Here is an 11,314-nt window from a genome sequence, read left to right on the forward strand (position 1 = left end):
GGTGCTATAGTAGAAGGAATGTTGGATTTGGAGTCAGGAAGACCAGAGTTCAAATCCTGCCTCAGATATTTACTAACAGTGTGGTCCTATGTAAATCATGTAACCTTTATCATCCTCAGTTTCCTCATCTGTAAAATGGGGATAATAGTAGTACTTATCTCATAGGATGCTTTTAAAGATCAAATGAGACAACATAGGCGAAGGACTTTGCCAACCTTTAATTGCTATATGAATGTTAGCTGTTGTTATTTAGAATTGGAGGAGACCTCTTTCTATTTGAGGCTTTCTATTTGAAACCTCTCATGTTACAAATGAAAAAACTAACATCCTGAAAGGATAAACAATTTTCCCAGGGTCACACAGATAGTGTCAAAGGTTGGATTTGAACTTGGGTTTTCTTACAACAGAATCAGATTTGTTTGTTTGTTTGTTTTTCCTGCTACTATGCTATGCTGTCTCCTGTAACTGGTTGTACAATCCAATGGGGACAAACCAGAAATTCCAAAGAAACCATCTGACCACAAAAATCATAGCTACCTGGTCATCATTGTCAGAGTAATTCATGAAAATGAGTTTAGGTCACACTATGGAGTAAATAGTGAAAGGGAGAAGTCATAAATATTTATGAAGTCAAGTATATTTGGGTGAAAAAAAAAACCCAATAGAGTGAATATGGAAGCCTAATGGCTTCTACTTTGTCCAGGGGTCCTTATCTACCTCAAATAGCCTTCCATCAGAGCTAGATAAATGCCTTAAGAACAGAACAGAAAGTTCTAGTCATCACAACAAACCATCCCTTTATTTCTGAAACAGTTTTGGTGGCCAGAAGTTGCCCCCAGCTTAAGGAAGCCGTCCTGTGCCTTCCCTCCATCATTCCTACACGAGAGTTTATGGATCCTCTGGGTTCTGCTGCTTGACAGGTAAATGTCATCAGAGGCAATGGGAGGGATGATGGGGAAACAGACACTAGTCAGTTTCACCCTAACACCACTCTACACTGAGTCTTCTCCCTGCAGGAAAAAAAAGAGACAGACTCGCATCAGTTAATGAAAGAGAAGATGATCCCCTTGTAGGGGAGGAGTGGGTGAGAGAGCAGGAGAGGAGCACCTGAAGGGGAAAGCCTCATCAAAGCAGCAGCCTTGTCAACGGGCACTTAATGCTGCCTCTCTGACAGCTCAAAGAGAAGGGGGGGAGGGGAAAGATGTCAACATCACAGAAGCAGTACTTCATTCCTAATACATGACTGCCTGCCACCTGGAGGGATGCATGCGCTTGCTGTTTACTGGGAGCTTTCTAGCATATGGCCAAGCAGTCCGACTTCTGAGGCATAGCTAGAGCTAGGAGATGCATGGGTTGGGGGCCTTAGGAAATGCTTAGGAAATATGCCCCTCTCTGGATTTGACCCCCACTGGTTTGGACTGTTGCCTTCATGCTCCTTCCACCTGTAAAATCCACACAGCAGAAGCATCTGGTCTGCTGTAAGATGATGGAAACATTTTTAACAATAAATGCCTTTTCCCTATTCCTAAAGGTGATATGTTTCCTTTCTGTGTGTGCAAATCAGGTTCAGCCAGCTAGAAAACTTGGTTCGGGTTTGCAGATGTGGATAAACAATAACCTAATTCCAGCTCAAAGAGGAAGGAAGGGAGGAGGGAGGAGAATGAAGGTTAGGTTTAGCTGAAGGCATTCATCTAGTTGCAAACACTGAGCTGTTGGGAATTTTTAGTACAAATTTCAGAAAATACAGAGAGGCATTGTAATAGAGTGCTGGCCTTAAAAGTTAGGACAGCCTAGACTCCAATTCCACCTCACACACGTCCTAGGTGTGTGACCCTGGAACGCTCCCTTCATTTAGGGGGAACATGAAGTCCCCTAGGAGGCATTGAGAGACGATGAAAATCTTTGCTTAAATCTCAGCTCTGCTGTTTTACAGCTATGTCCCGATTGCAGAGAATAATGAATGGGTAAAGTGGTCAAATTTTTACTATTTGAAGTTATAATTATGTAAAATATGGTAATCAGTTTTAACCTAATGGAAAGATGCAGTGCAAATTCAAATAATATGACCACTTCAAGGAATTTATTATTTGCACTCATTGAAACCTAGCTATACTTCCAGTGCGACATTGATTAGATTGGTTAATCTTTCTGCCTTCAGTTTCTGTACTTGGGAAATGAGAGGGTTGCTCTACAGACCTCTGAGGTTCTCTGCAGTCCTAGATCTATGATCCTATGTTCTTATTTACTGTCATAGATGGGTTATAACATGTGGTGATGGAGGATGTTTCCACACTGGGACCTCCCCTTTCTATCCTCTCTCCCTACTATAACATTCAAGGAAACACAATGGACTCTAAATAGTGAGTGGCTAAGGGGGAAGGAATCATCTGCAGAGGTGAAGGAAATGGCAAACCAGTTCAGTATCTCTGCCAAGAAAACCCCAAATGGGGTCATGAAGTGCTGGACATGACTGAAATGACTGAAAAACAATAGTGCAGAACTGTGTACTAAACAGTGAAGAGACAAAAAAGGGCAGAGATAAAGTACTTTCCCTCAAGGAGATGATGTTCTAATGGAGGAGACAATATGTCAGTAATTAGGTACACACAAGATATAAAGAATACATGGAAGGTAGCCTGAGCTGGGAAGTCACTAATACCTACCTACTTAAGTGGCCTAGGGGACAGAGCATGGATCCACAGCCAGAAGACCTGGACTCCTATTTTGGCTCTGTGGTGGTTAAGTACTCTTTGTGATCCCATTTGGGGTATTCTTGGCAAAGACACTGGAGTGGTTGGCCATTTCCTTCTCCAACTCATTTTACAGTTGAGGAAACTGAGGCAAACAGGGTGAAGTGACTTGCCCAAGGTAACACGTCTAGTAAGTGTCTGAGGCTGGATTTGAATTCAGGTCTTCCCGAGTGCAGGCCGGACACTCTATCCATTGCACCATCTAACTGCCCTATTTTGCCCTCTCTCGGCTCTGCCACTAAGTGACTATGTGATTTGGACTGCTCATTTAACCTCTTTGAACCTCAGCGTTCTTATCTATAGAAGGAGGAGGCTGGACCAGATGAGTTCTAAGGTCCTTCCAAATTCCCAACTCTCCTTGTCTTTTTATGCTCTTTGGGATTGCATTGAGGTGTGGGTGGCAAGGGGAGGCTGCCAGTGCCAGGAATCCAACGAGGCAGGTAGGTCCTGGCAGATACCAGCTCCTGATGCTATCTCACTCTGTTTGTTTTTGTTTAGCTGGAACATTTCTGTACTTATTGACACACCGCCGATAAAGAGAAATTAATTTCACACTCCATAATGGAATTTGTGAAACTTTTCCACTTCTCAGTTGGTGCTAGGAGGTGCATCTTTCTTTGCAGCAAGCAACCAGATGAGCCTGAATGTAGCTTGGGATGGGTGCTGCAGATCTGTTTGACTGACTCTTCCCCTGCACCTCCAGGCTCCCTCTCTTAGAACCAAGCTATGCTATAAATTTCTAAGCAAATTCTTAATGCAAGCTCAGTATGGTATACTAATTATGTCAAACATATTTTATCTGAATAAGGGCAAAGCTAAAACTCTCCTAGTGCTTCTGCAGTCTTCTGTGCTAGTCTAGCGTGACATGACAAATACTTCAAGGATCAGTGATTTCCCTTAGTGGGGACATTCTCACCTTCCACCCAGATCTCAAGCCATCCATGGCTTAGCTTACTCTGTGAGTGATGCATTCAAACTGAATATGAGTATAACAGTGATTGCTCTGGCCCCCACTGGGGGACCTGAAGGCCAGATGTGTTACATTTCCACTCCTCTCCTAGGGTTTTCTGGTACTGTCAGGCATTTGGGGGCATCTCCTCTTTGCTGCTGGCTCAAGCTTCAATCAATTGTATTTCAATTTTAGGGGTCAAGTCACCCCAAGAACATTTAACCACTTATAGTCAGATTAGCTTTTACTAAGGAATATTTACTTCAAAGATATAGCAAGACTAAATGTACAATATTTGGGGGGCATAATCTCCACTATATATCTTCTGTTGCCTGGGGAGGGGAATTAGGCTCACAGATTAACTCAGTCTCTGTGTAACATTAGGTGCTTTAGGCCCTCTGAGCTTGCATCCTGGAACCCTGACTTCCTAAGTCTTCCCTGCTGGGCTGGCTGCAACATCTGGCCAGGAATCCTAGGTTCCAAGGTCCTCGTGGCCCAAGCTCCTGTGTCAGGGACTCTTCTCCCCAAACCTAGAACTAAAAAGAACAAAACAAAGCCTGGCCCAAACCCCAAGCCCTTTCCTAAATTTCCCTCTAGCTTACTGTCTGATGCCCCTGCTTCAAGTGAATGAGTCTGGACGCCATAGGAAAGAGAGAGAACTGGTCCCTGCCAGGTCAATTTAAAGACACCAGCCAGGTCCAGCTACACAGCCAATGGAGAGGCTGCTCCCAACTCCAAGGTAGGCCAAAGGAGAACGGTGCCCATGTACTGTCCTCACGCAAGCCACTCCTTGGGTCTCCTGGGGGAGTGCCTCCATCTTAGGTGATCTGGGCATGAATCTAACATGAGTCAAAAACATGTTATATAAGTTTATTGCCGCCAAGCTGTAAACAGCAGAGACGCCTTCCACATTTAGCTTTCCCAAACCAGAGTGCTTCCCATGATAATAACCAACACTTAACATCACTTGCAGTGCTATTATGTAGAGTATTCTATTACACAGAATAGAAAAATAGTATTCTGCTCCATAAGAGTATCTCATTAGAAGCTGCCAATGACCCCTGGAAGTAGGCATGAAAGGTATTATTCTCCTCACCTTTTCTATTCCTATCACTGATTACCATTATTCTCCCCAATATAATGTAAACTGCTTGAAAATAGGGACTATTTTCAATTTTGTCTTCTTAACCCCAGCACTAGTACAGTGCCTGGCATCTAGGAGGTACCCAATAGATGCTTGTTGATTAATTCGACAGAAGAAACAGGATCAGAGAGGTTGAGAGACCTACTCAAAATCACACAGCAAGTAAGTGTTGGAGGTAGATTTTGAACTTGGCTCTCTCTGGTTTCACGCTCATCTCTGTATCTGGTCTACCTGTCCATAACAATACCAGCTCACATAGCATACAGCTTTGCAGCACATAAAACTCTTTCTTTACAGCGATGCAGTGGTATTGGGGAATGCCTAAATTACCAGCCCCAATTTAAAAATGGGAAACTGAGGCTCAGGAGGAAGTCTCCTAGATCTAACTCTGTGGTTTTCCCAGGTAGGGGCTGGCATCAACCTGTAGTGGAAATGGGTGAGAGGGCGCCGTGTCCTAACACCAATGAGTGTGCACTCACGACCCATTCATTCTGTAATAGATAATTCTGGGATTCATCTCCGACATAACTACACCATCCCTCAGCCCTCAATGTGTCCCTGCTCTGTCCTCTCCCTCCCTGGGCAAACTGCCATTGTTTCCTCTTCTGAACTAGTGTCAACCCTTAGGGAAGTTAAAGCCTAAACTAATGGTTACCCATAGATGCTGCATCTGTGCCATTGGGAAGTTCTGCCCCCCTCCCCTGCTCCCAGGATCCCCTTGGGGCTGTGACACTCATCCCCATCATCGTTGTCTTTTCATTGTGGGAGAGAATAATTCACCCAGAGGGAGCAGTGAGTGGGTCAGGACAGATCATGTGTTTCATGACATTAGATTTCTACACAAATCCTCTTCCCTATTGTTTTGACCCCCTTGGGGTCATCTCTGACTCCTCACTATTACCCTCCCCCACATCCGCCTTTCTAATCAGCTGCCGGATCTTGCCATTTCTATCTCCAAATCTTTCACAAATCTCCACTCCTAGCCTGTTAACCCTGGTGCAGGCCCTGATCACCTCAGCCCCGGACAATTGCAATAGCCTGCTGGCCAGTCCCCCTGCCCCAAATCTCTCCTCACTCCAATCCATCTTCCACAAAGCTGCCAAAGTGATTTTCCTAAAGGGTAGGACTGATCATGTTATTCCTTCCCTTACTAAACTTCATTGGCTCCCCATTACCTTCATGATCAAATATCATTTCAATTTTATCTCATCATTTAAAATTTATTTTTTGTGTGTTCATAATGTACATAATTATTAGGAGAGCCATAGATGTATTTAATTGATAAATAAGCAAATACACACAAAAACGGGTGCTCTCAAACTTTTTTTACTGAATGGGATATGGGAGCAAAACAGTTTGGGGATGGCCAGAAGCTGATCCCAAAGCCCCATTGTAGTCAACTGGACCCAAGAAAGGCAACCCCTAACATGTCCTGTGGGGTTGCCCATAAAGATCAGTTCATCCTTGTTGTTACTTATACAAAGTAAATACAATAGAGAGGGATCCCAGAAGTCAAAAACGAAGTGAACATCCACCAGGCTCTGAGGGGAGGCGTTGCCAAGGCAGTGGTGATGGTTTCGTCTCACTGGCCTGTGAGGTCTTGCCTCAGCTGTTCTGCCTTGCCTGACTTGTAAGTAAAAAGAGCAATGGAGTCAGCCCAGATCTGGGTCTCACGCTAACAATCCGTGTGACCTTGGATAAGTCAAAGCTTCTCCCAGCCTCTGTTTCCTCATTTGTAAAACCATACCTGAGGTACCTACATTACAGAGCCATGGTGAGAACCAAATGAGACTGTCTATGGAAAACCCTTTGTAAACCAGAAAGTGCTTAAACGCATGTTCGCTATTAATATTAAACAGGGCTGCGTTGACTTGGGCATTATTCTATGGATCTGCTCAAAATTTCCTGAGGCAGCATCAGTGCTGATGACCATTTGTACCTGCACTGTTCAAGCACTGGAAAAGAATCAGAGCACCCAAGATAGAAGGAACCTTAGAGGTCATCCAATCCAGCATTCCCACCTTAGAGATGAAGCTGCTAAGGCCCAGAGAGGTTAACTAACTTATCCAAAGTCACACAGCAAGTAAGTGTCTGAGGCAGGATTTGAACCTGGATCTTGATTCCCCAGGCCCAGAACTCTACTATATGTAAGCTATAAAACACCAGCCCACCTGCAGGCCTGCAGTCTGTAACTCTCTGATCGGGGGCAAACCAGATTAAGATGTAATTGGTCAATATTTAACAAAATCAATAAAAGTACAATAAAGCATAGAAAATATCAATTTGTGGTTTTCTGAGTCGGTATGCAGTCCCCAGGAATCTGTTTCTGTTTGAGTTTGATGCCTGTCTACTCTACCATACCTCAATTAAGCTAAGGGAGATGAATCTAAGAGTAATGGAATGACTCGTCCAGGGTCACGAGCTGGTAGAGAATCTGAGGCAGGATTTGAACTCAAGTCTTCCTAACTCCAAGGCCATCACTCTCTCCATTATATCATACTAGCTATACCTCGAAATTAAAGATGATGAAACTGAAGCTGAGACAGGTTAGGGTAGTAAGCTACTAAGTCTCTGAGGCAGGATTTGAACCCATTTCTTCCTGACTCCAGGTCTACTATTCTATCCACTGCAGTAACAGTTGGGCAGAAAAGAATGAAAACCAATTAACATTCCTCCTTCATTGACAGGGAGAAGTTAATAATAATAATAATAATAATACTTTATATTTGTCTAGTGCTTAAAAATATTTCTACCTAGTTATGTTGGTTTTGTTCAGTCTTTTCAGCTGTGGCTGACTCTCCATGACTCTATTTAGGATTTTCTTGGCAGAGATATTGGAGTGGTTTGCCATTTCCTTTTCCAGCTCATTTTACAGATGAGGAAACTGAGGCAAACAGGATTAAGTGACTTGTCCACAATCACACAGCTAGTAAATGTACACCTAGTTATATAGGGTCCCAATAAGTCTACAAGATAAACAGAGTGGGTAGAACCCAATTTTATCGATAAACTACAGATCTAGAACCACAGATGTAGATCTGGGCGGGGGGGGAGGGGGGTGACTGTCTGGTCCAATCCTCTTTTTACAGCTGAGGAAACAGTGGCCCAGAGAGAAGGAGAAACTTTCCCAGGGTCACACAGCTAGTAAGAAGGAAGACTGGGATGCAAACCCACGTCCTTCAGCATTAAACCTGGCACCCTTCCCAGGGCAGTACATCGCTCATGCAAGAGGCTCAAGTGACTTCATCGTCACAGAGCAAATTAGTGGAAGGACTGAGATTAGCTTGAATGTTCATTGACTGCTGCTGTCTGGCTCTTTTTCTGAACTCGACACTGCCTTGGCCACCCCTGGCAAGGAATAAAATGCAAGACAAAATGTGAGTGTGAGAGGGTAGAATTAGAATGTAAGCTCAGTGACGGCAAGGGCAGTTTCATTTCTGTCCCTGTATCCCCGGTGTTTAGCTAAGTGTCTGGTACATAGTAAGCACTTAATAAATGCTCGTTGACTGATTGATTGACTCAAATAGTTTGGTCACATAGAAAATCCAGCAGCCAGAAGAGCCGGCCATTTGTCTGTGATAGAGACCTTCTGCCAGCTTTCACACAAAGAAAGAAGTGGAGCTTTGCCCAGACGTCTCAGATACACCACCTTCCAAGGGCAGATCCCCTGGTACAGTCATCTTGATGAAACAACTTGTCTGAAGCTGTGAAAACCTTTGTGAAGAATGAGCTTCCTCTCTTTGGAGCAGTTCTCTGCTGCTCTCAGTTCAAACAATCCAATTGGATTAATTTATTAAGCATCTACCACGGACTAGGAACTATGCTTGGCCCTGGGGACACAGAGATAGTTTGCATTTCATTGATGGGGGAAAGAACATGTAAAGAGATAAGTATGTATGTAAGCATTTGGAGGAGGAGGAGGAAGAAGGAAAGAAGGAGGAGGAGGAAGAGGATTTGAACAGTGTACTTACAAAGACTTTTACAATATTAACAAAGCAGTTTATTGGAGGCAGCTGATGATGAAGTGAATAGAACATTGGGCCTGGAGTCAGGAAGACCTGAGTTCAAATCCAGCCTCAGACACTTATCAGCTGGGTCATCGTGGGCAAGTTACTTAATCCTGCTTGCCTTGGTCTCCTTAATTGTAAAATGGGGATAATAATTAGTGCCAGCACCCCAGGACTGTTGTCAGGATCAAATATTTTTCAAGTACTTAGCCTAATGCCTAGCATCTAGTAGCCATTATGTGAATGCTTTTTCTCTGTTCTCTCCATCCCACCATCACCCTGAGGTAGCTATAGAAAGCTTAGCACTTATGTGCCAAAAAGGAAAAAGAGGATTAATATACATATTTAAAGGGTAGGAATTGCCTGTTTCTTTTTCGTCAATTGATTTTTTAAATCATCAAGAATTTCACCTCCCTCACTAAAAAGAAAACAAAAACACAAAATCCTTGCAACACATGCACAGTCAGACAAAAGAAATTTTATCTTGGCCATATCCAAAAAATGTGTGTTTCATTTTGCGTATTATCCCATCACCTCTACGTCATGAGGGGCGGCATTTTTCATCATCAGTCATCTGGAATTAAAGTTTATTATTGCATTGATCTGAGTTCTCAAGTCTTTAAAATTATTCAGTTGTACAATAGCAATGTTAAAGTATAAATTATTCTCCTAGTTCTGCTCAGTTCAATCTGCATCAGCTTGTACAGTTTTAAAGTATATGATAAGTAGATAAAAAAATCTACAGACATATTTTTGGAATAAGCTGATGTCTTCACCAATTAACAGGTACAGGCAATTAGGCTTGTCAAATGTAATAAAAATGGCCTATATCTGGATAAAACTAATGAAATAATTAAGACACAAGAATGGCATCAAAAGACTCTACGTGGACAACATTGGCCAAACTCTACCAAGAAAAAATGTATCGACAGAAAAGCACCCAACAGATCATTGAGTCATGCTGATTTATTTGTAGACTCATAGGAATTTAGGATGGCAATTCAGGACCAAAATGTTGCCACTGGAAGTTACATGTCCTTAGGAGCCCAGACTCAGTGCTCAATGTAGATCATACAAGGAAATTATGGAGACAGTGAAACACATGACTTCAAGCTATATACATGTAGCACCTATCAAATATCTAGCAAATCATAGTCTGGTGGCTAAAATGAAATAGTAGAGCTCTCTTTCCTAGATTGCAAAATGAGAAATCCCCATCCTGCTAATACAGACCTCAAAATATCCTAGATAAAATGAACTGGACTGAGACAGAGAGTAAGCACTATCGGGGCAGCTAAGTGACACATAAAGTGTCAGGCCTGGAGTTAAGATGACTCCTCTTCCTGAGTTCAAATCAGACCTTAGACACGTACACACTGTGTGACTCTGGGTAAGTCACTTATCCCTGTTGGCCTCGGTTTCCTCATCTGTAAAATGAGCTGAAGAGCTCCAGCTCTAGCATCTCTACCAAGAAAACTCCTAATGAGGTCACAAACAACTGGATGTGACTGAACAACAACAAAGCATTTAACAAATGCTTGTTGACTGACTGGCTGGCTGGCCCGTTACCATAGACCGTTAAACCATTACCCCCAACATCCTGGATATAACATCGATTCACCAGAATATAAGAACTACATTTTTGATGTATGTCACCATCCAAATACTCATAATCTCCAAGTCATTTGGAATGAAAAGCTTCCCAAATATATAGTTCTGACTGAGGAAATCAAAATTATGTGAGAACAGGATGACTTACATGCCATTCTTGCTGTCCTGGTTGCTACTGGTCCCCCCTTCCAATACTAAATGAAAGACCATTCCCACAACACCAATGCTCATGTTTCATGTACTATCAGGTCTTACCGACATCAGTCTGCTTTACAGCTCTGTCCAAATCAAGCCTTCTTGCCTTCCTTCTTAAAGCGACAGTCAATATAAATATGAAGAGAATTGGTCAGCACGGCTAGCAGGCAAAACCAGTGTCTTTCCCATGTATCAGAGCGACTACATGAGGATCCCAGAGCCTTCCTGTAGGAAGAAGCACAGAGTTAAAGCCTTCATTCTGACCTGGAGTCAGGAAGACTCGAGTTAAAATCCTGCCTCAGACATTTATTAGCTAAGTGTCAGAGGGTAAATCACTTAATTTTTCTCAGTCTCAGTTTTCTCATCTGTAAAGTAGGGATAATAACAGCATCTACCTCAAAGGGTTGTTGTGAGGGTCTAACGAGATATTATCTGTAAAATGCTTTGTAAGTCTTAAAGCATTAAATAAATATGAGCTATTATTATTTCTGTTCTTATTATATTTATCTAATGAAGAATTTGCTCCATCCTCCACTTTGTATACAACATGAAGCTAGTTATAGGTTCTCCCTCAAATGAGAGAAAGAATCACAGAATTTCAGAGTTGAGAAGGGAGCTCAGAGATAATACAGTCTAACCCGTACCTGCAAAAGAAGCC

General features: G+C 42.7%; 1 long non-coding RNA gene across 1 annotated transcript; it reads right to left on the reverse strand.

The window, feature by feature from the left end:
* Positions 1-780: 780 nt before the first annotated feature.
* Positions 781-10,944, reverse strand: LOC110202301 (uncharacterized). Its single transcript, XR_002322696.2, has 2 exons — positions 10,717-10,944; positions 781-1,010 (listed from the first exon to the last, which is right to left on the reverse strand). It is a non-coding gene; the product is annotated as an uncharacterized LOC110202301 (long non-coding RNA).
* Positions 10,945-11,314: the final 370 nt, after the last annotated feature.

The sequence above is a fragment of the Phascolarctos cinereus genome, unplaced genomic scaffold, assembly GCF_003287225.1.
Source record: "Phascolarctos cinereus isolate Bilbo 61053 unplaced genomic scaffold, phaCin_HiC Scaffold_4;HRSCAF=312, whole genome shotgun sequence".
NCBI lineage: Eukaryota > Metazoa > Chordata > Mammalia > Diprotodontia > Phascolarctidae > Phascolarctos > Phascolarctos cinereus.